General features: G+C 44.4%; 3 pseudogenes; 2 read left to right on the top strand and 1 right to left on the bottom strand.

The window, feature by feature from the left end:
• The window catches only part of LOC136157579 (zinc finger protein 43-like), a 37754-nt pseudogene extending 21802 nt beyond the window's left edge, over nucleotides 1–15952 (top strand).
• The window catches only part of LOC136157574 (zinc finger protein 678-like), a 322340-nt pseudogene that overhangs the window by 205823 nt on the left and 93344 nt on the right, over nucleotides 1–23173 (top strand).
• Nucleotides 1–23173, bottom strand: part of LOC136157581 (zinc finger protein 724-like) — a 322253-nt pseudogene that overhangs the window by 204678 nt on the left and 94402 nt on the right.

Consider the following 23173-nt stretch of genomic DNA (forward strand, 5'->3'; position numbering starts at 1 on the left):
GAGCTGTCCTCTCAGTGGGGTGACCCTAAGGAAGGAGGCTGGAGGTGGGAACCCTGCCACCAGGAGACACGGGGCCCAGAGGACTTTGCAAAACTCTTCCAGCCCCCACCATCCTTTGGGGGGACTAGATTTAGTTCTGCTGCAGGAGGGTCCCCTGGATCTGGAGACTGTGGACTCATGCAGAGGGGAACAGGAAGCCCATGTTCATTGGGGTGGGGGGCTCATTGGTTGGCATATCCTCCCCAGCGCCCTCAGCCCCAGGACAGTCCCACCTGCGGACCCAGCCTGCTCAGGCTGGAGGGATGTGACCCAGCCCAGATCCCCAAGGCCTGAGGGGAACAGAACCAGCAGTTCTTTTGTCTTTCTTTTTTTCCTGTTCTTTTTTATGTTTATTTTGAATTTGAGTATATAGATGACTTGCATTGTTGTGTTTTTTTTTTTTTTATGTGTAAAGCAACATTATTCATTTATATATAGATATGTATGTGTTCTTTTTGGGTTCTTTTTCTCTTATAGGTTATTTATAGAGTCAAAGTAGCGTTCCTTGTGATCTACAGTGGGTCCTTATGGATTATTTGCAGTGTGTATATGTTATTCTCAACATATATTTCTCCCTGCACCCCGCCCTTCATTTTTGGTAACCATAAGTTTCTTTACTAAGTGTATGAAATTACTGTTTTGTAAAGAAGTTCATTTGTTTCCATGTTTGGATTCCACCTAGAAGTGATAACATGTGATACTTTGTCTCAATTACTTCACCTAGTGTGGCATCTCTAGTTCTTTCCTGTGACTGGAAGTGGCATTCTTTCATCTTTTCTGGCTGGTAATGCCGCAGTATCTGAACCCCATCTTCTTTAACCATTCATCTGTCTTCTACACTTAGGTTTCTTTTGTGTCTTGGTGATTGTATCCAGTGACGCCATGATGGTTGGTGTGCAGTATCTTTTGAAAATTTGGTTTTCCCAGGATCCACGCCCAGGCGTGGGTTGGCTGGGTCACGTGGTACTTTGTTGTTGAGTGTCTGAAAGCCCCTCCAGAGCGGATGCACTGATTTACATTTCTACCCACAGGGAAGGAGGGTTCCCTTCTCTCCACACCCCCTCCAGCATTTATTGTCGAATTTTTGAGGTGGCTATGCTGACTGGTGTGAAGTGATACCTCACTGAACTTCTGATTTGCATTTTTCTAACGATTAGGGACGCTGAGCATCTTTTCACGTACTTATGGCCACCTGGATGCCTTCTCTGGAGAAACGCCCATTTTGATCTTTGGCCCAGTTTTCTATTTTTTTTTTTATTTGAGCTGCATGGACTGTTTGTATGTTTTGGAGATGAATTCCTTGTATCTCCATTTGCAAACACTTTTTTCCCCCCACCCATTCTGAGGGTTGTCTTTTTCTTTCATTTATGGTTTACATTGCTGCTCAAATGCTTTTAAGGCTAATGAGGTCCCATTTGCTTAGTTTATTTTATTATTCTAAACATGAATCCAAAAAGAACTGGCTGTGATTTATATCAAAGCACGTTCTGTATATTTTCCTCAAAAGCTTTATACTGTCCATCCCTCCATTTAGATCTTTAATTGATTTGGCATATGTTTTTCTGCATGGGGTTAAGCAGTGTAGTGATTTCATCGTCTTTTCACTTGTTTGAGGAACCTCCCCCTTGTCGTCCATACTGACGGTTAACAGCTTACCTTGCCAGCATCAGTGTAGGAGGATTCCCGTTTCCCCACACCCTCTCCAGCATTTACTGTTTGCAGACTTTTTGCCAATGGCCATTCTGATTGGAGTGAGGTGATTCCTCATTGTAGTTTTGATTTGAATTTCTATAAGTTTTAGTGATACTGAAATCTTTTCACGTGATTATTTAGAAAGACTGTGAGTAAAACTTACCTCCCAAGGTTGGCTTCTTGGCCAATTGCCAGGTTTTGAGTGCTTTTTCCAGGGTTTACCTAAGGTCGTTCGTTGACAACAGGTGTTTATTCCTGGCATCCCTGAAGGCCTGGTGAATGATACGTCTCCATCTTCACAGGTTTTAAGTTGTTGCTACCCAAAGTGGCCACAAGGTGGCAACATTTCTTCATGCCCCACCCTTTTTATTATTTTGATCATTTAAATTTTTATATTCTATTGGAATAAACGTGATTTCCGATGTTGTGCTTGTTTTTGGTTTTCAGGAACTTGAGTCAGTTATACATAGACATGTATCTATTAGACATGTGCCTTGTATTACGTTGAGAAAAAGTGTACTTTGGAAAAATACATGTTTTTAGAGGTTCTAAAATATGTCCTTGAGTTTGCTAATCAGAGACTGCCAGTTCAACAAATAGTTCACAATTGCTTTCATCTTGGTTTTCACTGGGGGTTAATTTTTTAAAGGTTAAAATTTATGGACTCATATCTACTAAAGTGACAAGGAAAATGTTTGAGTGTGTATAGCAAGTCAGATATGTGCTGTCAGTGAGAGAAGAATATAAAGACTGGAAATATTTTTGTTGTAAAAAAGTAATGATAATTCTATTCTGTAGTCAGTCATTTATAAATGGGGGAAAGTAGAACAAATTAATAAATTCTTGGCCTTGAGAGGCCTTTTGGGAATTTAGTCTCAGACTCCTGAGGAATTACGGCAGAGTCAGTATAGAAGAAGCTGTGTGGTCAGCAGACCAGACTTAGTTTTAAAACAAGTTAGTCTTGGCCTAATTTAATGAAAATGGAGGCAATTTTAGAAAGAAAATATGTTTCACTAAATATTAAATTCTAGCTTTGTTAATTAAGGTCTATGTTTACTAAGAAGATCTTATGACACAGTGCCTTGCTTTTGTGTAATAATGCTAATGAGAGTTAACTGAATTATTAAGGGGCTCTCTAAGTTCATCTCTAAAACTTACCTCAGTGATCAATCGTTGGATAAAAGTTGGAATCTCCATGATCTATAGCCAGGAGATTAACACCAGGCTACAGTTACTTAACAAACTAAGTCAGAGGACCTGGGACATATTGACTATACTTAAAACAGGTTCTCACATTCTTACTTATGATCCTACTAATACTGCTAGCTGTATTATTTCCTTTTCTGCCTGCTTTGCACAATTGTTTCTTGCATTACCGAATGTGTGACTGAGCGGCTGAGAAAATGATGATATGAGATCAGTGAGGGTGATGGTGAAACTCTAGATGTGGGAAGAAGCAACAAGAGGAAACGTTTTCATGGACCATAGAGGCGGGTGAGACAGGCGATCCAGGGTCTATTGGTTCCTGTTTCTTGGGTTAGTGGCCTGTCAGCAGAATCTTTGCCAGACCTAGGAATGAGCATTCCTAGCTCCATGGGACAAAATGGACGTGATATGCCCCAACCATGGTCAAATTTATGGCCACAGAGGGGCCATGCCGACTGAAAACGAGCACTTGCCGTCTGCCCCGGCTAGGATTAAATCAGGACTTGCTGCAGCGCCTGCCCTGGGGCAGATCAGGAACGAGGCATCTGTGTTCTGGGAAAAACTGGCAGAACAGGCCTTCAGATAGTTAGATACTCTCATGAGGGCAAAGATTTTCATGAGACCAGATTCTTGCCTCTTCTCATACCTAGAGGAGCACTAAAGTCAGTAACAGTGACAACTGCTCTGATTAATATGTGAATCAAAGTTTAGAACCTACTTAGATAAAACTAGACAACTGGCTACCAGGCTACAGGTCTCCTTGAAGTGCCAGGTCTAGACTGGGATTCCAGCTTATTCAACTGGGGAAAAATTGTGATTGATTTTTTATATGAATGTTCAGGTTTTCACTCCTCCAACTACTTGAAACTGAGTCTGTCACACCTACGTCAGTCACTCTGGGCTAAAACAAAGACATCAAAGCATGTGAGACCACCCCAGAAGGCTCCATTCCTTTGGAGAGGGTAGCACCAGTGTGACTCTATCTGAACCAGGATCAAAATTGCTAAAAAATGTAACCTGGTTCTTACTCCTGCTATAGCTCCTGCTCACAATAATTTGTGATAATTAATCACAGATCTTTGGCCCCTGGCTTTTTAAATCCACTTGTTATGTTTGTCTCTTCCAGATTACGATGGTTTCCCATCAAGATAATGGTTCTAGCTACTCCTCGGAACAGATCCTCTGGGTTTAACAACAGAAGTCACCCTGGGGCCCCTGAATGAGACAGGGTGAGAGCTCCATGCCCCCAGCTAGGTAAGATCTACAAGCCCCATGCCAGCCTGAAGAAGCTACAGAAGACAGACCTTCGCCCTTCAGCCTCACAATAAAGATTTTTGGGATTCATGTCTCTCAGCAAGATTTGATGTAGGTGATAGAGGGGCCTGTGGGCTGGACAGCTGGTGTTTGTCAAGTGGAGTGAAATGGAAGCTTTGTTTTCACTCACACACTCCAAGGACAAACCTAGTGGCAGAAGCTGAAGTCTGCTAGTGTGAAGAGATAAGGTGTCCACTTCTGAGGTCAAAGAAGACTGCCCTGTACAAGGGCAGGATGGCGCCTTGATGGCCAAAAAGTGAGGGGGCCCCATCCCATAATAAGTGTGGACATGCACCCACAGGCCTCTGTGGGGGGATCAGTCTTAGCAAATGTTGTGCCCACGTCTTGGGGAGGGTGCAGGGACCAGTCAGGTGTGAAAAAAGAGACAAGGTGATCGGCCAAACGTAACCGAAGACCCAGAAGGACGGTCCTGAATGAGGGACTTACATCGCCTCCCCCTGGCTCCTCCTCAGGACACACACACACTTCTCTTGGTTCTGCATGTCTGCGCCACCCCTGTCTTAAACACCCTGTGTTTCTCTACACTCTCCCAGATGTTATGCTGTGTCAATAACAATGGACTTCTATACGTATTTACACCTCTTGCCTCCTTAATATATTCTTGAGTTCAAACCAGGGAACGACCGAAGGTCACTTTGCTTCTACACTCCGGCCACCTTCGGTCTTGTGGGTGGCAGGCCTGCTTTTCATCCAGGGCACCCTGGTTCAACTCCGGGCAGGGAGCCGAGATCTCTCTCCAGGCCAGCTCACGGCGGTCTTCCCGAGATCACGATCGTACGTTTTCTGTCACCACGGCTGGAAAAGGCGTTATTTCATCGCATGTTGTGGTAGAATAATATCGCCTTGTATGTCTGTACTGCAACTTTTCTCTCCACCATCTCTCCTTCTAAACGTTGGTTGCTTCACCCTCTTGGTTATTGAACCTAGAGCTGCCGATATCGCTGGGGTGTGGCTCTCTTCTAAAATATTAGTTTTTCTCCAGATCTCTCCCCAGGCATGGGAGCCCAATCAATGAAAATTCATACACATATATGATTTTTTATTTTATTTTTTATTGCTGGATAATAGCTTTGAAATTTTCTGTCAGTTTCTGACTAAGCTCATGCCAGCTCTAATTATAACTTATTTGAGGTTGAACTGATTTATGATGTATGGGCCTTAGTGGTAGCAAATTCAGGCCTTAGTGTGGAACAGACAGGCCTTAGCATTGACCAGACTCGGTGTGAACTAGAGTCAGGCCTTAGTGTGGACCCGAGTCTGTAATGAGTGTGGAGCAGAGTCTGGCCTTAGCGTGGACCAGAGTCAGGTCTAGGTCTGGACCAGAGCCAGACCTAAGTGGGTAACAGTCACGCATCAGGTAGACTGGGTTCCACACTCAGGCAGACTCTGGTCCACATAAGGCCTGACTGTGGTACTTACTTACCCGGACTCAGGTCCATCCTGAGACCTGATTCTGGCGCACGCCAAGGCCATACTCTGGGGCACACTAAGCCCTGACTCTGGTGCACGCTAAGGCCTGACTCTGGTGCTCACTTAGACCTGACTGTGGTACTCATTTTGGCCTGACCCTGGTCCACTCCTATGCCTGTCTGTCATCCTCACTTAGGACAGACTCCGGTCCACACTAAGGCCTGACTCTGGTCATCATTAGGACTGACTTTGGTCGAACTCAGGCCTCACCCTGGTCCACACTCAGGCCCGGCTGTGGTTCTTGTTTAATCCTGACTCTGGTACAAGTTAGGCCTGACCCTGGTAAAAACAACTGTGAAAACCTTGGGACAGTTAACATCCACCAAGCCTGCGTGTGCGCTCAGTTGATTCAGTCGTGTCTGATTCTTTGTGACGCTGTGGACTGTGGCCCGCCAGTCTCTGTCCGTTGGATTTAACAATTCTGGAATGGTTTTCCATGCCCACCTCGAGGTATGTTCTTGACACAGGCATCCAACCAGTGACGTCTCCTGCGTTTTCTGCATCTCAGGCAGATTCTTTACTGCAGAGCCACCCGGGAAGGCCCTCACCAAGCCTGGGGACCTGTCAAAAAACAAACAAACAAAAAAAAACCCTACTCCCAACAACTGTTCTCTGGAAGGTAGTGGACAAAGAGCCTAAGACCCAAATCACCAAGGCCCCACCTCGCACCCCCCTCCCTGGAGGCCCTACCGTGGCAGGACCCCACCCCACCGTGCTTCTCCATGGGAGGCCCTGCCCCCCTCTCCTCCCCAGGAGTCCCACCCCACCCCTCACTGGTTTCAGAATCAGGTCCTTACTAAGCCAAGATTCCGGTTCTCATACGGCTCTACCCTGGTTCTCACAAGGCCCGACTGATTCTCAGGCCCGACTCGGGTTCTAAAGCCTGCCGCTGGTCCTCACTAAGGTAAGATTCCGGTTCTCATACGGCTCTACCCTGGTTCTCACTGAGGCCCGACTGGTTCTAAGGCCCGACTCTGGTTCTGAAGCCTGCCGCCGGTCCTCACTGAGGCCTTTGCGCCCGTCAGCACTGTGCCTGCCGTGCCAGCACTCGGTGCTACTTCCCCACCCTGGATGTCCTCCTGGGCTCCGCTTTGCCTTTGGCCTCTTACCTTGTTTCCTTTTCCACACCCACTCTTCCCTGGACCCTCCGCAGCACGCATGTACAGCCTTTTCCTCACGTTGATCCCCCACACAGGCCTGTGGTGCGTGTCCACACTTCCTGTGGGATGGGGCCACATGCTTCTCTCAGCCCCAAGTAGCCCTCCTGCACGTGTGCCGAGAGGGAACCTTTCCTTGTCCTCAGGACTGGGCATTTTATCTCTTTACCCCAGCAGGCCTCAGCTTCTGCCACTAGCTCTGTCCTTGGAGTGTCTGGGTGAGAGCAAAGCTTCAACTTTACTCCACTCGACAGACCAGCTTTCCAGCCTGGGGGCCCTCTGTCTTCTACCTTAAATCCCTCTGAGAGACACGAACCAAAAAGATGTTTATTGGGAAGATGAAGGTGGAGGTCTCTCTTCTGTAGCTTCTTCAGGCTGGCATGGGACTGTAGACCCCACCTAGCTGGGGTCACAGAGCTCTCGCCCTGTCTCATTATGGGACCCCAGGGTGACTTCTGTTGTTATTCCCGCAGGATCTGTTCTGAAAATTGGCTGGAATCTGTGCATCACCACTATCTTGATGTGAAACTGTAGTAATCTGAAAGAGACGAATTTAACAAGGAGATTTAGAAAGGCAGGGGCCAAAGATGAGTAAAAGAATTACTGTGACCAGGGGCCCAAGCAGGAGTAAGAGCCAAGTTATGTTTTTTAGCAATTTTGATCTAGATAGAGTCAGCACTTGTGCTACCCTCTCCAAGGGAATGGAGCCTTCTGCTGTGGTCTCACATACTTTGATGTCGTTTGTATTAGCCCAGAGTGACTATGGGAGGTGTGACAGACTCAGTCGAAGTAGTTGGAGGAGTGAAAACTTGAACATTAATAAGCAAAGTAGATCTCTCATTTTTTTTTCCCAGGAGAGTAAGCTTGATTTCCAGTCTAGACCTAGCACTTCAAGGAGACCTTTAGCCTGGTAGCCAGTTGTCTAGATTTATCTAAATAGAGTTTAACCTCTGATGTGGTATTATTAGAACACAAAAAAATCACAAAACCCAGAGCAGTTGTCAGTTACTGATTTTAGTGCTTCTCTAGGCATGAGAAAAGGCAGGAATCTGGGCTCATGAAAATCTTTACCTGAAAACATCTGACTGTCTGCAGGCCTGTTCTGCCAGTTTCCCAGAGCACAGAGGCCGCGCTCCTGACCTCCCCCCTCAGCGCCTTTCAGGGGGTGCTGAAGGCCAACAGTGGCGGTGGCTCCTGATTTAATCTTCGTAGGAGCAGACAGCAGGTGCCAGCTTCCTGTCAGCATGGCCCCTTCATGGCCGTAAGTCTGACCACGGTTTTGGTGGCATTTCACATCCGGTTTGAGCCATGGTGCTAGGAATGTTCGTTCCCAGGCCTGGCAGAGATTCCGCTGACAGGGCACGCAGTGCAAGGTTACTGGACGAGGCCATAACGCAGTAGCCAAGAGCCACTGGGCCACCTATGTGGACAGCAAGATGGCTGTCTGAGGAGGCCTTACAAATAGCTGAGAAAAGTAGAGAAGCAAAAGGCAAAGGAGGAAAGGAAGGATATACGCATTTGAATGCAGAGCTCCAAAGAAGAGCAAGGAGAGATAAGAAAGCCTTCCTGAGTGATCAATGTAAAAAAACAGAAGAAAACAATAGAATGGGAAAGACTAGAGATCTCTTCACAAAAATCAGAGATACCAAGGGAACATTTCATGCAAAGATGGGCTCAATAAAGGACAGAAATGGTATGGACTTAACAGAAGCAGAAGAGATTAAGAAGAGGTGGCAAGAATACACAGAAGAACTGTACAAAAAAGGTCTTAATGACCCAGATAACCACAATGGTGTCACTCACCTAGAGCCAGACATCCTGGAGTGTGAAGTCAACTGGGCTTTAGAAAGAATTACTACCAACAAGCCTAGTGGAGGTGATGGAATTCCAGCTGAGCTATTTTAAATCCTAAAAGATGATGCTATGAAAGTGCTTCACTAGGTATGCCAGCAAATTTGGAAAACTCAGCAGTGGCCACAGGACTGGAAGAGGTCAGGTTTCATTCTAGTCCCAAAGAAGGACAATGCCAAAGAATGTTCAAACTACTGCACAATAGCACTCATTTCACGTGCTACCAAGGTAATGCTCAAAATCCTTCAAGCCAGCCTTCAACTGTACGTGAACTGAGAACTTCCAGATGTACAAGCCGGATTTGGAAAATGCAGATTAAATTGCCAACATTCATTGGATCATAGAAAAAGGGAATTCCAGAAAAACATCCACTTCTGCTGTATTGACTACACTAAAGCGTTTGACTGTGTGAATCACAACAAACTGTGGAAAATTCTTAAACAGATGAGAATACCAGATCACCTTAGCTGCCCCCTGAGAAACCTGTATGCAGGTCAAGAAGCAACAGTTAGAACCGGACATGGAACAACAGACTGGTTCCAGATTGGGAAAGGAGAATGTCAAGGCTGTATATCATCACCCTGCTTATTTAATGCATATGCAGTGTACATTCTGGAGAGAAACTCTAGTAATGTAATAAGTGATGAAAGAGGTTCGTCCCAAATGTAGTTTAGAAAACAGGAGAGGGTTTATACAAGAAAGACAAGTGAATGATGTTTAAAAATAAAAGTACCAAAGTATTTAATCAAATCTAAATAAATATCAAAGAATGTATTGGAATTAATTCCATGTATCAAAGTAAGACAAAGGATTATTCTAAATTTTCAATAGTTATATCACTTGCTTATTAAGGGTAAGACAATGACAGTTCACTGGAATCTTGATGTATCTTTATCATATCAACCAAAGTCATGAATATTAGTTGACATGTTTGCGATAATGACATCTCTGATAACCCTAGAAAAGTATGTGAAAGGCTTCCCAGAAGAGTCATGTAGCTAGTTACATCTTGTTTATTAAATGATTAGCCTCTATTTTGTAACCACAGAAGTCACGATTCTCAGCTCATTGCATCAGAGAAATGAATATTGTTGTCTATGTTTGTAAATCTGTATTTTAATTAAGGTCACGCAGTGGATTGTAAAAGGTTTTATTATGACTATGTGTGATATTCTTATATGTTAATTAATAAAATTGAATGGTTTTTGGTGATAAAGTTGATGTGTAATGAATGAAGTGTTAAACCACCACCAACATTAAACTCTCCCACCTTCCTTAAGGTTATGGGGGAGAGATTGTGACAATAAACTATTAGGTAGCACAGAGGACAGCATCTGTAACAATTAGTTACCTTACTACCCTTAGCCCTCAAATAATGTGATAATATATTTTCCATCATTTCTGCATGTACCTTCCCCTGTGCCCCCGTAACTGCTGGGGCATGGTGACGGCTCTAATAAGAAGGATCTTACAGAGTGCTGTTGAGAGCTCCCCTGAACTGCTCCATGCTGTTGCTGCCTCAGCGTCTGTCTGGGGAGCAGGCAGCCTGCAGGTCCTTGAACTCACACCTGCCAGTCCTGTGAGCACCTGCTCTAGGTGACCCCCTTCCTTGAGACCAGCAGTCTTGCTGAACCCCAGGGCCTACTTCACAGGACCCCCTTCAGTGACACCCTCAGAGCTCACCAGAATTCTGCTCCTCTGGTTTGAATGGACCCATCCACACTCAGCCTGGGGAACCCACAGCACTTCACCCAGGGTCAGTTAGAAAGGCCTGAACCCCAAGTACTGCAGCTTTCTCTGCCTGGTTCTAGCCTGGCCTCCCTCAGAAATTCCCACCCTAAACCCTCCCCTCCTGAGAGGTCTCAGCTGTGCTGAGTGTGAGGGCTGAAGCTCAGGGCTCCTGAGTGTGGGTCTTGGGGGAGAAGCATCAGAACAAACAGGGAACTTGCTGAACACTCATTTCATGGCCCCACTTCAGACCTGCAGATTCATAACTTCTTAGAGTGGGGACCTGACCTCGAGGGGTTCAATTCACTGAAATGGTTCAGGAAGAATCTGAACCATTGGCCAAGTGCTTTCCATCTGTTTCCCATCAGGGTCACGTGACCAGTGTTAGGCCATGACCTCCCCGGCGCCCTCCCCTGAGTTCTCTCTTGGCCCTGTGGGAGCCCCAGTGTGGTGTGTAGGAAGTGCTCCAGGGGACTCTAAGGGGGGCCCTTAGAAGGAGGAGACTCCTGGTCCATTTGTGAGAGCTGAGGCCCAGCGTCAGTCCGCGGAGAGGCAGCAAGCTTTGCTCTGCATGGGCTTTAAAGGGGCAAGTCAGTGCAGCCCACACACCCGTGTGAGCAGAATTTGGGGGAATTTATATGAAGAAAGATGAGTAGGCGACAACAACAACAATAATTTGATAGATTGGTCTCCACAGAGGAGCTGATTGTCCTGAACCTCTCCTGAGACGCAGGACGGGAGAGGTTGGCCTTTCTCGCTTTTCAAGGTCCTTCTGCCTGTGGGGGTTTTGGGAGCAGACGAAGGAGCTGTGCTGGCACCTCTGGAGGTGTAATCTCACGATGCTGAGGTGATTCCTCCACAGTCGTGATGCAAAAACGACCCAGCGCAGGAGGAAGAAGAGGAGGGAATGGCAGCTTCTCAGGGGAATGTCCTGATCCAGGTGAGAGGCTGTGTCTGCTTTTTCCTCCTTAAATGCCCTGGATTGAAAACATACACATCTTTAATTCTCTTTTTCCGGTGTTCTTGACTAGCGAGGTGGTTTTCAACTATTAAATCCTATTTTTTCTTCTATTTTATGAGTCAAAATCAGACTCTGCTGTCTGCATGGGCCTCTTCTCCCTGCATGGGCCTCTTCTCCTTTCTGCTTCCAGGCTCCCTACAGGGCATGAAGCATTCCCATCGGGAATTAACAGCTTTCAGTTTTTCAAAATATTCCCTTTTGGAAAGATCAACAAGGGAACGCATTGATATGCAGAATTCCCCTTGGGATGGGGTGGGGTCGCAAAGAGTCAGACACGACTGAGCGACTGTTCAGTTCAGTGTAGTCACTCAGTCGTGTCCAACTCTTTGCGACCCTGTGAATCGCAGCATGCCTGACCTCCCTGTCCATCACAAACTCCCAGAGTTTACTCAAACTCATGCCCATTGAGTCAGTGATTCCATCCAACCATCTCATCCTCTGTCATCCCCTTCTCCTCCTGCCCCCAATCCCTCCCAGCATCAGGGTCTTTTTCCAATGAGTCAACTCTTCGCATGAGGTGGCCAAAGTATTGGAGTTTCAGCTTCAGCATCAGTCCTTCCAATGAACACCCAGGACTGATCTCCTTTCGGATGGACTGGTTGAATCTCCTTGCAGTCCAAGGGACTCTCAAGAGTCTTCTCCAACACCATAGTTCAAAAGCATCAATTTTGGGGCGCTCAGCTTTCCTCACAGTCTAGAATTCCTTAGAGACTTTTGAAAATATTCTAACTGTTCTCTACATTGGTAAGAAAGATCTGTTGTTTAAATGTGCTATTAGGGATACAGAACAGGGGAGGTATTTTTGGAGTCAAAATGCATAAAACTGAAATTTTTTCAAGACACATTGAGATTTCCTTAATTTTGCCGAAAGTACCTGAGCAGAGACCATGTGTCTTCTCAAGTGTTTCTCTCACCTGACACCAGTTTATCCCATTAGAACTGATGGTCACCGATTCGGGTGTTTTCTGCTAGATTCTCACACCATGAAGTTCCATTTTTTTCTGTTTATCTTTAATAAAATCTTGGAAAGACGTAGTGAGGGGGGTGCACAATCCAACACAGTTAAGGGGGAAACTCCACTGCCTCCTAGTGTCTCTTTGCTGCTCGTTGGCTCTGAAATATGAGCACTCAGCTGTGTTCAGGAGAGATACTGAGTTTTCTAAGGAGAGGCTTTCATTAGCCAAGTCAGACACTTTCCCTTATGGGTTATTACAAATATTGAGAATAGTTCCCTGGGCTACGCAGCAGTTCCTTCCTGGCTGTTTTTGTACATACTAGAGTGTATATGTTAAACACAAAGTCCTAATTGTGTTCATTTTTCTTTGTGTGTGTGTGTTCATTTTTCTAACGAGCAGGTCCCCTTGGAGTAAAAGGAAGAATCCCAGCGCTAGGTGTGAATGAATGAAGCAGATGACACAAGTGAGGGGTCCAAAGACCACAGAGGAAGCCAGACTTGTTCAGGTGGTCTGGGGAGGCCTGCTTCACTAGAGTGAGAAGCCTGGGTTTATTTCTGTCAAAGAGGGACATGATCTTCCCCGTTCTCCTGCTCTTAAACCTTCGTGTGTTGTTCTTCAGCTCCAGGGGTTTTTCCCTCACTTTCACTGAGAGCCAAAACCTTCCTGCTGGTCTCTGGGGACCTGCATACTCTCGCTGCTTTGGGGGACCTAGGAAAGGCTGCTCACAGTTCTGACAAAGTCTGCCTTAAAGCCTTTCCAAATTCCTGACTCTGCCTCAAGTCAGAAACGTGTGAGGAGAGTTGTGGAGATGCTGGGATTAGTTGACAAAATTCCAGAAACACGGGGAGCAGATATATGCTTCCTGCTTTCCAGTTTCCAATGGAAACTTCAAACATGGCTCTCCAAAGTTCAGACTCAGTATCTGAGATCATAAAATGTAATCCCCAATTTCTACCTCCCAATTTTTACTTCCTATGAGCAAATTTTAGACATTTTAAGTGCATTTACCCCAACTCATCAATGCTAAAACTATTTAATATATCTATTAACTCACAGAAATATATTTTTACTGTTCTTTTATTTTGTACTGGAGCATAACCGATGAACAATGTTGTGGGCAGCAGAGTGACTCAGCCATCCATGTACGTGTGTCCGTTCTCCCCCAGATTCCCCTCCCATCCAGGCAGCCACATGATATTGAGCAGAGTTCCCTCTGCAGTACAGCAGGAACTTGTTGGCTATCCATTTTAAATATAGTAGTGTGTACATGGTGATCCTTTATGGAGAATTGATATTTATTTTTCTTGAAAAGTTGCTGAAATTTTCCAGTTAATTTATCTAATCCAGGGATTTTTTAAATTACTTTTTTACTCTTTACTAATAGTTTTATGTGTGTTATAATTTTTTAATTCACTCATGCTAACATCTAAGGTGTTCTGTGTTTCTAAGAATTGAATCTTTCTTTGAGGTATTCAACTTTTTGGTATAGTATCTTTCATCGTAACCTGATAGAATGACTTTTTGTTCTATGTATCATGTACAGGGCTGTTATTTTTACTTCTGATCTTACTTGCATCTCACCTCTTATTAATCTAGCTAAGGGTTTGTCAGTATTGCATACAACTGTAAAGCATATTCACTCAAAGTACTAAGTGGGATCTCGGTTATTTGTTATCTTTCAGTGATATCTTCTCATGACACCCAGGGTTTGTTCCCAAAGAAGCCGTGCATAGGAGATTCATGTGTGAGGTGCTGGGAAGTTCTGAGAGCTCTCAGCTTGGAAATCTGTACTTAATGAAAGACTGGGAAAGTAAGGGGGCCTGTGAAGGGCAAAAAGATGTTGTTTTAGATGTAACCAAATCGGGACAATTATCCATGATGAAAACATGATTGTCAAAAGAAATTGATGATGTGTGTCAAATTGGAAAAAATCCCATTTGAAGTCAATAAGTTCGGCAGAAAAATATGTTTTTGTAAGCAAGGACCCATATGATTAAAAAAAAAATACATATTCTCTGATGTGAAATTTTGAAGACATGGAAAGTCACCTAGTCTATGCTATAAATAATCACTCAAACCAGCATGAACATAAGTTTGAATTAAACAGTCAGTCATACATGTCTGAAAGCCAGCGATTTGAAAATGAAGGAAGAAAATCTCACGATGATCAAGTTGAGAGATCCTTTAGTGAGGGCTCATTATTTTTCCAACAAGAAACATTGTCTCCCTATTCCAATATCTGTAATGTCGATAATAATGAGAGAATCTTTATCTGGCCACCGTCATTCAATGGGTATCATAGTACATATAATGCGGAACAACCTTCCCTGTGTAATCCAGCGAGTGAGGCCTTAAGCGAGAACTCCATCTTCAGTTATTACAACAGTATTTATGATGGAGCCAGAATCTACCCATGCCTTGAACCTGGGAATCACTTTGACCAAGACTCAGGTCTCATGAATCATCAGAGAACTCAGTGTTCAGAGAACCATGATGAATGGGATGAATATAGAAATGTCTTTTATCAAAGCTCAAATCTTGTTACAGATAGGAATATCCACACTGAAGAAAACAATTACAAATTTAGTGAATGTGTTCAAGTTTCTAACCAGTCATCACAACTTACTCAACATCCGAGTGTTCATGCTAAGGGGGAACACGGCAAGTGGAATAAATGTGGGAAAGTCTTTCCTCAATTATCAGATCTAAACGGACACAGGAAAACCCATACTGGAGGGAAACCTAACCAATGCACAGAATGTGGTAAAACCTTTAGCAAGCCCTCAAACTTTACTCGACATCTCAGAACTCGTACTGCAGAGAAGACTTACAAATGTACAGAATGTGGCAAAGCCTTTACTCGGAATTCAAACCTTAATCAACATAGGCGAATCCACACTGGGGAAAAACCATATAAATGTCAAAATTGTGGGAAAGCCTTTAACCAAAGTACGGCACTTACTCAACATCAGCGAATCCATACTGGGGAGAAGCCATATAAATGTCAGAATTGTGGGAAAGCCTTTAACAAAAGTACGACACTTACTCGACATCAGCGAATCCATACTGGGGAAAAACCATACAAGTGTAAAGAATGTGGCAAAGCTTTTATCAGTTCCTCAAATCTTAATCGACATCAGAGAATTCATACTGGGGAGAAGCCTTATAAATGTACAGAATGTGGCAAAGCCTTTATCAGGTGTTCACATGTTATTCAACATCAGCGAATTCATACAAGAGAGAAGCCTTATAAATGTACAGAATGTGGCAAAGCCTTTAATCAGAGTTCAAACCTTAATAAACATAGGCGAATCCATACAAGAGAGAAGCCTTATAAATGTACAGAATGTGGCAAAGCCTTTAATCAGAGTTCAAACCTTAATAAACATAGGCGAATTCATACTGGGGAGAAACCATACAAATGTAAAGAATGAGGCAAAGCTTTTAACTGACACTCAAACCTTACTAGCCATAACATAATTCATACTGCCAAGTAGTCTTACAAATATAAAAAATGTGACAGAGCCTTGAAGTGAACCGTCACCTCACTCAGCATCAGAGAGCGTGTGCTGGAGACAGACCCTACAAATGTAATAAGTGAGGAAACAGGTTTGTCCTAAGCATACACATCAGAAAATGCCGGAGGGTTCATCTTGGGAAGAACGTTTAATGCTGTGAGAAATGTACAAAACGAACTTAAAAACTCAGGTCTAAATAAATATCAGAGAATTCATCAAAGATAGCATTCAGTCAATAACCCTTTTCTGGTATTATTTTAAATCAGGATATTATAGAAAATAATCCATAGTTAAAACACTTAGAAAACTTATTTGTTACTTGTACCATAGGATCAAGGTGAGAGATGTTGGACAATATAATTATTACCATTGTATGCTTGTTCATATTGACATTATGTGAAAATAAAATTTAATATAACTCAACTTTCAAATTACTACAGGCTAGACCTTTGTTTCTAGTGTGTATGTGAACTCACATGCTTTTTTAAAAACTAATATTCTTGATCTTTGCTGTCTCAAAGTTAAACAAGACCCTTCTATATTAGGTGGAAACAATTTTTATCTACTTTTCTATGGACTATTAAGGATCTTGTAATGTGAAGTGTATAGTGGAAGTCTAAATGAAGGTGATGACTGTCATTGTTTAAATCATCCCTCTATGTCACCATTAGGTAAGTGTTCAGAGAATAATTCTTTGTATTAAAGTAAGAGAGTCTAAATTTTAAATAGTTGTGCCAATGGTTTTTTGTGGATATAAAGATGGCAGTTCACAGAAATCTTGAGGTATGTTTATAACTGCAATAACCAGAAGTCATGAATTTTAGTTGACATGGTAGCAATCAGGAAATCTTCACAGATACCCAAGAAAAATCTATGTAACCTTTTCCTGAAAGGTCATGTAATTAATGTACATCCTTGTTTACTAAATTTTGGCTCTCTCTGTTTTGTAAACCATAAATATCACATTTCTCTGACCATTGTATCAGAAGAACAAGAATGTTTCCAAATGCTTGTAATCTGTATTTTGATCAAAGATTATAAACTTTGGAAAGTTTTATTTAGATTATGTGTGAACTTATTATATGTTAATTAATAAAAGTGAACGGCTTTTCATATATTAAACTTGATGTATAATTGATGAAATGTTCTCATCAGTAACAAGCTTCCAGGTGGTTCAGTGGTAAAGAACCTGCCTGCCAATGCAGGAGACACAGGAGATGTAGGTTTGATCCCTGGGTCAGGAAGATCCCCTGGAGAAGGAAATGGCAACCCACTCCAATATTTTTGCCGTGGGAAATCCCATTGACAGAGGAGGGTGGTGGGCTCCAGTGCATGGGGTTGCAAGAGTCAGACACAAGTGAGCATGCACACATGTATTCCACCACCAGTGTTAACACTGATAGAAGCATTAACATCCCCCTGGGTTTTTTTTTTAAGTCGTCACTAACTGATGGTGAATACAAAGTAGGATGATATCTCATGGGGCTTCCCAGGTAGTGCTAGTGGTAAAGAATTTGTCTGCCAATCCAAGAGACATAAGAGACACTGGTTCGATCCCTGGGTCCGGAAGATCCTCTGGAGGAGGGCAGGGCAACCCATTCCAGTATTCTTGCCTGGAGAATCCCATGGACAGAGAAGTCTGGCAGGCTACACTCCACGTGGTCACAAAGAGTTGGACACGTCTGAAGTGACTTAGGATGCACGTAGAATGACATCTCATGGTAACTCCTCTTTTTCTACTGGCCATAACCCTCAAATAACTTGAGATCATATTTTCCATAAATGGTACAGTGCATCATTTCCTCGTTTTTAACATCTGGGACATTATGATGCTTACAGTATGGATTGCATAGGAGTATTGGTGAGAGTTACTTACACTGACCATTATATTGCTGCCTTAGCATCATTTGTGTAGACTGGTGGCCTGCATGTGCCTTGCTTTGACACCAGTTATTCACATAAGCACACGTGCTAGACAACGGCCTGCAAATTCATAAGCAAATGTAAATTCCTCATAGGTCTTCCCTAGCAGCCTTTATAACCAGCCGTCCTCCTAAATCCCAGGTCCTTCTATTTTGATTTACCCATTCATTTATTTCCGGCTACGCTGGGTCTCTGTTGCTATGCGGGCTTTTCTCTAGGTGTGGTGCACAGGCTTCTCACTGCGGGGGCTTCTCTCGTGCAGCGCGGGCTCCAGGGCACACACTTCAGTAGTTGCAGCTCCAGGGCTCCAGAGCACAGGCTCAGAACTTGTGGGCACGGGCTTAGCTGCACCGCGGCCCGTGGGATCTTAATGGCCGGGCATGGATCCCGTGTCCCCTGCGTTGGCAGGAGGATTCTTAGCCACAAGGAAAGTCATTAATTCTCGGTGAGGATGCTTCAAGTTCTCCAGGCAGCCTTGATGCACAGAGACACCTGAGAAGAGGCTCTGGGACATGAGGGAGAAATATTCTAAAGCTCTGATCTTGACCATCATCAGAATAAAAAGGGAAAAATTAGCAGTTGAAAACCACCTCGAAGGCAACATCAGAAGTAGAGAATGAAAGGTTTATAAACTGTTAATGCAGGGCATTTCCGGAGGAAGAGCAGACGTAGCCTCTGACCCAGGACAGACATTTACCCGAGAAGCTGCCATTTCCTCCTCTTTTCCTCCTGCCCTGGGTCGTTTTCTCCTCATGGTCATGGGGAAGAATCACTCAGCGTCCTGAGATTACACCTTCCAAGGCCTCAGCACGGCGCCTTCGCCTGCTCCCCACGCGCCCACAGGCAGGAGCTTGACAAGCCGAGAAGGCCCACCTCTCCTGTCCTTGTCTCAGGAGAGATCAGGACGATCAGCTCCCCCGGGAGACGCACCGTCAGGCTCTCCTTTGTGTCCACACGCGTCCGCTCCCCGGATTCCGCCCACGGGACCGGTGAGCGGCACCGGCGTCCGCCTCCCGACCCCGGCCGGCAGACCCCGCCGCCCCTCCGGGCCTGAAGCTGGCGCTGAGCCCTCGCAGACACGCCGAAGCCCCGCGTTCAGCCCGGGCCTCGCCGGGAGCCGGAAGACGAGCAGCGCGGCTGCACCCCCGGGACCAGGGGCCGGAGTTTGCGAGGAGGGGCCTCCTGGGCCCCCAGATGAGAACCGCTTCCCTGAAGATGTTCTCTGCAGCCTTAAAGTGGATACGAAGCCTCCCCAGTCTAAGAAGTGGTGAGTTGGCCGGTTTGAGGGGAAGCCGTGAGCCGGCACGTTGAACAAGCCCTGTGGGTGCTGACGCGGCTCCTGTCACACCCGTCTTCCGTGGCTCTGAGCCGGAGCCAACGCACACAGCACCCCTGGGAGCCCTGAGCCGGCGAGGGCGTGGGCTGGAACCTCTGAGAACTCCGTCTCGGCCTGCCTGATGCCCGGGAGGGGCGGCCCTCCGTGGCCGCGAGCTGAGCTTGGGGAAGGGGAGGCGGAGGCGAGTGGAGGACAAAGTCACATGACGCCCTTGGCGGGGTGAGGCTTGCTCTCCCAGATCTTCCAAAGTTACCCCGAGTCCTGGGCCCTGTCTCCCCCTCCCCTCCCTGGGGCCACGTGCTTCCGTGCTCAGTAGCTCAGCCGTGTCCACTCTTCTGCGACCCCGTGGACGAGAGCCCTCCAGGCTCCTCTGCCCTTGGGGTTTCCCAGCAGGAATACTGGCTTGGGTTGTCATTCCCTTCAGGGGATCTTCCTGACCCAGGGATCGAGCCATCGTCTCCTGGGTCTCCTACATGACAGGCGGATTCTTTACCACTGAGCCACCTGGGAAGACCCTTGGGGCCACAGGCATTCCCAAAATGATTTGCGTTGTGACCACCTATCCGTAGGTGAGGGGGCCTCCATCTTCAGAGACCCGGGGACGCCAAGGTATTTACATCACAGCTTTCTCTGAAAATGAACCAAAGGCAGTCACGGAGGATGGATTAAAATGGGACGGGACCAAAGCCTTTGGACATGATGCCGTAAATGTGTATTTGATCATACACAAAGGAAGTAGTGATCAATATTAAGTGATAAGGCACATTGTAACTGAATTTGAAGATGAGAGTTTTTTTGGTGTTGCTGCCCTATTGTATGTGTGTTTCTACATTTTAAGAATTGTTTGGGGGATTTCCCTGGTGGGCCAACGGTTAAGAATCTGCCTTGCAATGCAGAGGACGTGGGTTTCATCCCTGGTCAGGGAACTAGGATCCCACATGCCACAGGGCAACTAAGTCCATGCTCCCACAACTAGGACCTGACTCAATCAAATAAATAAATACTAAAAAAAAAAAAAAGAATTATGTGGCTATAGTTTGTTCTCTCCCTACTGTTTACCTGATATTTTATCACATCTATAAAGTGCGTTAATTGAGGTAAAAATAAAACAAGGGAAACATATCCATTCTCTAAATATTATTTGAGAGCATTAAATCTTTTTAAAAAGATCCTATCAAGTGTGCATGCCCCAATAACAATGTACTTTTTAAAGTTTAAAGATTTTTTTTAGAAAAGGTTTAGTTTCACAGAAAAATTCAGAGAAAGGTACAGAAATTTTCATATACTTCTTATTCCCACATACATATAACCTCCTTCTTTATCATCCTCCTCCACCATAGGGGTACTTCTGTTACCACTGATGAATCTATAGTGACATCATAAGTATTTAGGGTCCATAGTTTACCTTATAGTTCACTTTCAGGGTTGTACAGTTTGTGACACTGGAGAAACATATAGTGACATGAATCCATTTTTTATAAGCTTTGAATTGATTAATAATCAAACTTGATAAGTTTTCCATTTATTTTTGTTTACTTTTTTTTAAAAGGTAACTCCATACTGTTCTCCACTTTGACTGTACCAGTGTACATTCTTTCTAACAGTGACGTTCCCACCAAGGAGGGTTCTCTTTTCTCCAGACCCTCTTTAGCACTATTATTTGTAGACTTTTTTGATGATGGGCATTCTGTTGTAAGGTGATATCTCACTGCAGTTTCGATTTGCATTTCTCTAATAATTAGTGATCATCTAGTGACAAGGGGGTGAGAGTCTCCAAGAGTTAAAGCTAACTTTATCTGTAACAAAGATGTACATTCGGTTGTCAGGGAATTCTCCCCGCCCTTGGAACCAGCATGGGAATACTAGCTCAAAAAGGAGTAATTGAAGTAGTTCTGGTTCTTTTAGGGTTTGTTTTTTTCTTTTTTCTCAGCTTGCTTCTGGGTTTAATTACCTTTGGTTACCTTTCAGACAATGGAGAAGGAAATGGCAACCCACTCCAGTATTCTTGCCTGGAGAATCCCGTGGACAGGGGAGCCTGGTGGACTGCAGTCCATGGGGTCACACAGAGTCAGACACGACTGAAGTGACTTAGCATGTGTGCATGCAATAATTAGTGATGTTGAGCATCTTTTCATGTGCCTCTTGGCCATCTGTATGTCTTCTTTGGAGAAATGTCTGTTTAGGTCTTCTGCCCATTTTTGATTGCATTTTTTGGGTACTCAGTTACATGAACGATTTGTAAGTTTTGGAGACTAATTCCTTGTCAGTCACAAACATTTCCTTCCATTCCGTGGGCTTTTTGTTTTATTTGTGGTTTCCTTTGAGTTAAATTTGGCCCAACTTGTTTGCTTTTGCTTTTACTTCCATTGCTGTAGTAGGTGGATTGAAAAAGATGTTGCTGAGATTTATGTCAAATAATGTTCTGCCTATGTTTTCCTCTAAGGATTTTATAGTATCCAGACTTAAAAATAAGGAAACCAAACACCCATCTCACTGTACCTGTCAATACTTCCAAGTTTAATGGCACACGGAGCTCAAGGGACTGAATATTTCTTGAGACACCTGGCACCCATTTTATTGACTGTTCTTTTAGAATTCAAATTCTTTGAATTAAAAAATTAACTGTTAAAAAAATAAAAGTTTTCCACAAATCATTTTCACTGTCCAGAAAATCCTCTAGACACAGGATATTCATAGCCCCACCTCTGCTAATCCTTGGATGACACTGAAATTTTTAAAATTAATTTTTACTAGCGTATAGTGGCTTTATAAAGTTGTGTTAGTCTCTACTGCACAGAAAAATAAATCAGTCATACACATACATATATCCGCTCCATTTTGGGCTTCTTTCAGACTCAGGTCAGCACAGAGCACTGAACATTGAGTACTCTCTGCTATAGAGCACGTTCTCATCAGTTATCTATATTATACATAGCATCAAGAGTGTATAGGTGTCACTCCCAATCTGCCAATTCATCCCCCTCACCCCTTTTCCCCCCTTGGTGTCCATACATTTCCTCTCTATGTCTTTGTGTCTTCTTCTACTTTGAAAATAGGATCGTCTACACCTTTTTTTCTAGACTCCACATACATGTGTTGATATACGATATTTTTCTTTTTTTTAAACTTACTTTAAACTCAACATTCAAAAAACCAAGATTATGACACACACTCCCATCACTTCACAGCAAATTGATGGGGGAAAAGCGGAAACAGTGATGACAGACTAGCGCGGAGAGGAGAGTAAACTGGACATTCCGGCAGAGAAAGCTTTATTGCAGGAAGAGAGAAGTGGCTGCCTTTTGAGAGAAGCCAGTGTGCTCCCTTTACAGCCATTCCTTCTTATACCTTGTCGATGGGGAATTGCGTCCCAAAGGGACGGGGCCTTAGTGTATCTCTAGCCTGCAGCTGGGGTCTTGTTACTAGGGAGTCAAAGGGGTCTCATGGTCCGGGGGTCACGTAGTCTTGAGAAACTGGCAAGTCTTGAGAAACTGGTAAAACAGGACATCAGCAGGAAAAAAACAGGATATCACTTTAGGAAAAGAACAGGATGGCCACGAGGGCAATTTGGTCACTGTGACTTCATCCTGTTTGTCAGGTCACCAAAATGGACCATTAAAACTATACACTATGAGCCCCCTTTGAACACTAGCAAGAGACAGTTCTTGGGCTCGAAAACCACTGTGGATGGTGACTGCAGCCACAAAATTAAAAGACGCTTGCTCCGTGGAAGAAAAGCTATGACCAACCTTGACAGCATATTGAAAAGCAGAGACATTACTTTGCCATCAAACGTCCGTCTAGTCAAGGCTATGGTTTTTCCAGTAGTCATGTATGGATGTGAGAGTTGGACCATAAAAAGGCTGAGCGCTGAACAACTGATGCTTTCAAACTGTGGTGGTAGAGAGGACTCTTAACAGTCCCTTGGACAGCAAGGAGAT

This window comes from Muntiacus reevesi, chromosome 2 (assembly GCF_963930625.1).
Source record: "Muntiacus reevesi chromosome 2, mMunRee1.1, whole genome shotgun sequence".
NCBI classification, from domain to species: Eukaryota; Metazoa; Chordata; class Mammalia; order Artiodactyla; family Cervidae; genus Muntiacus; species Muntiacus reevesi.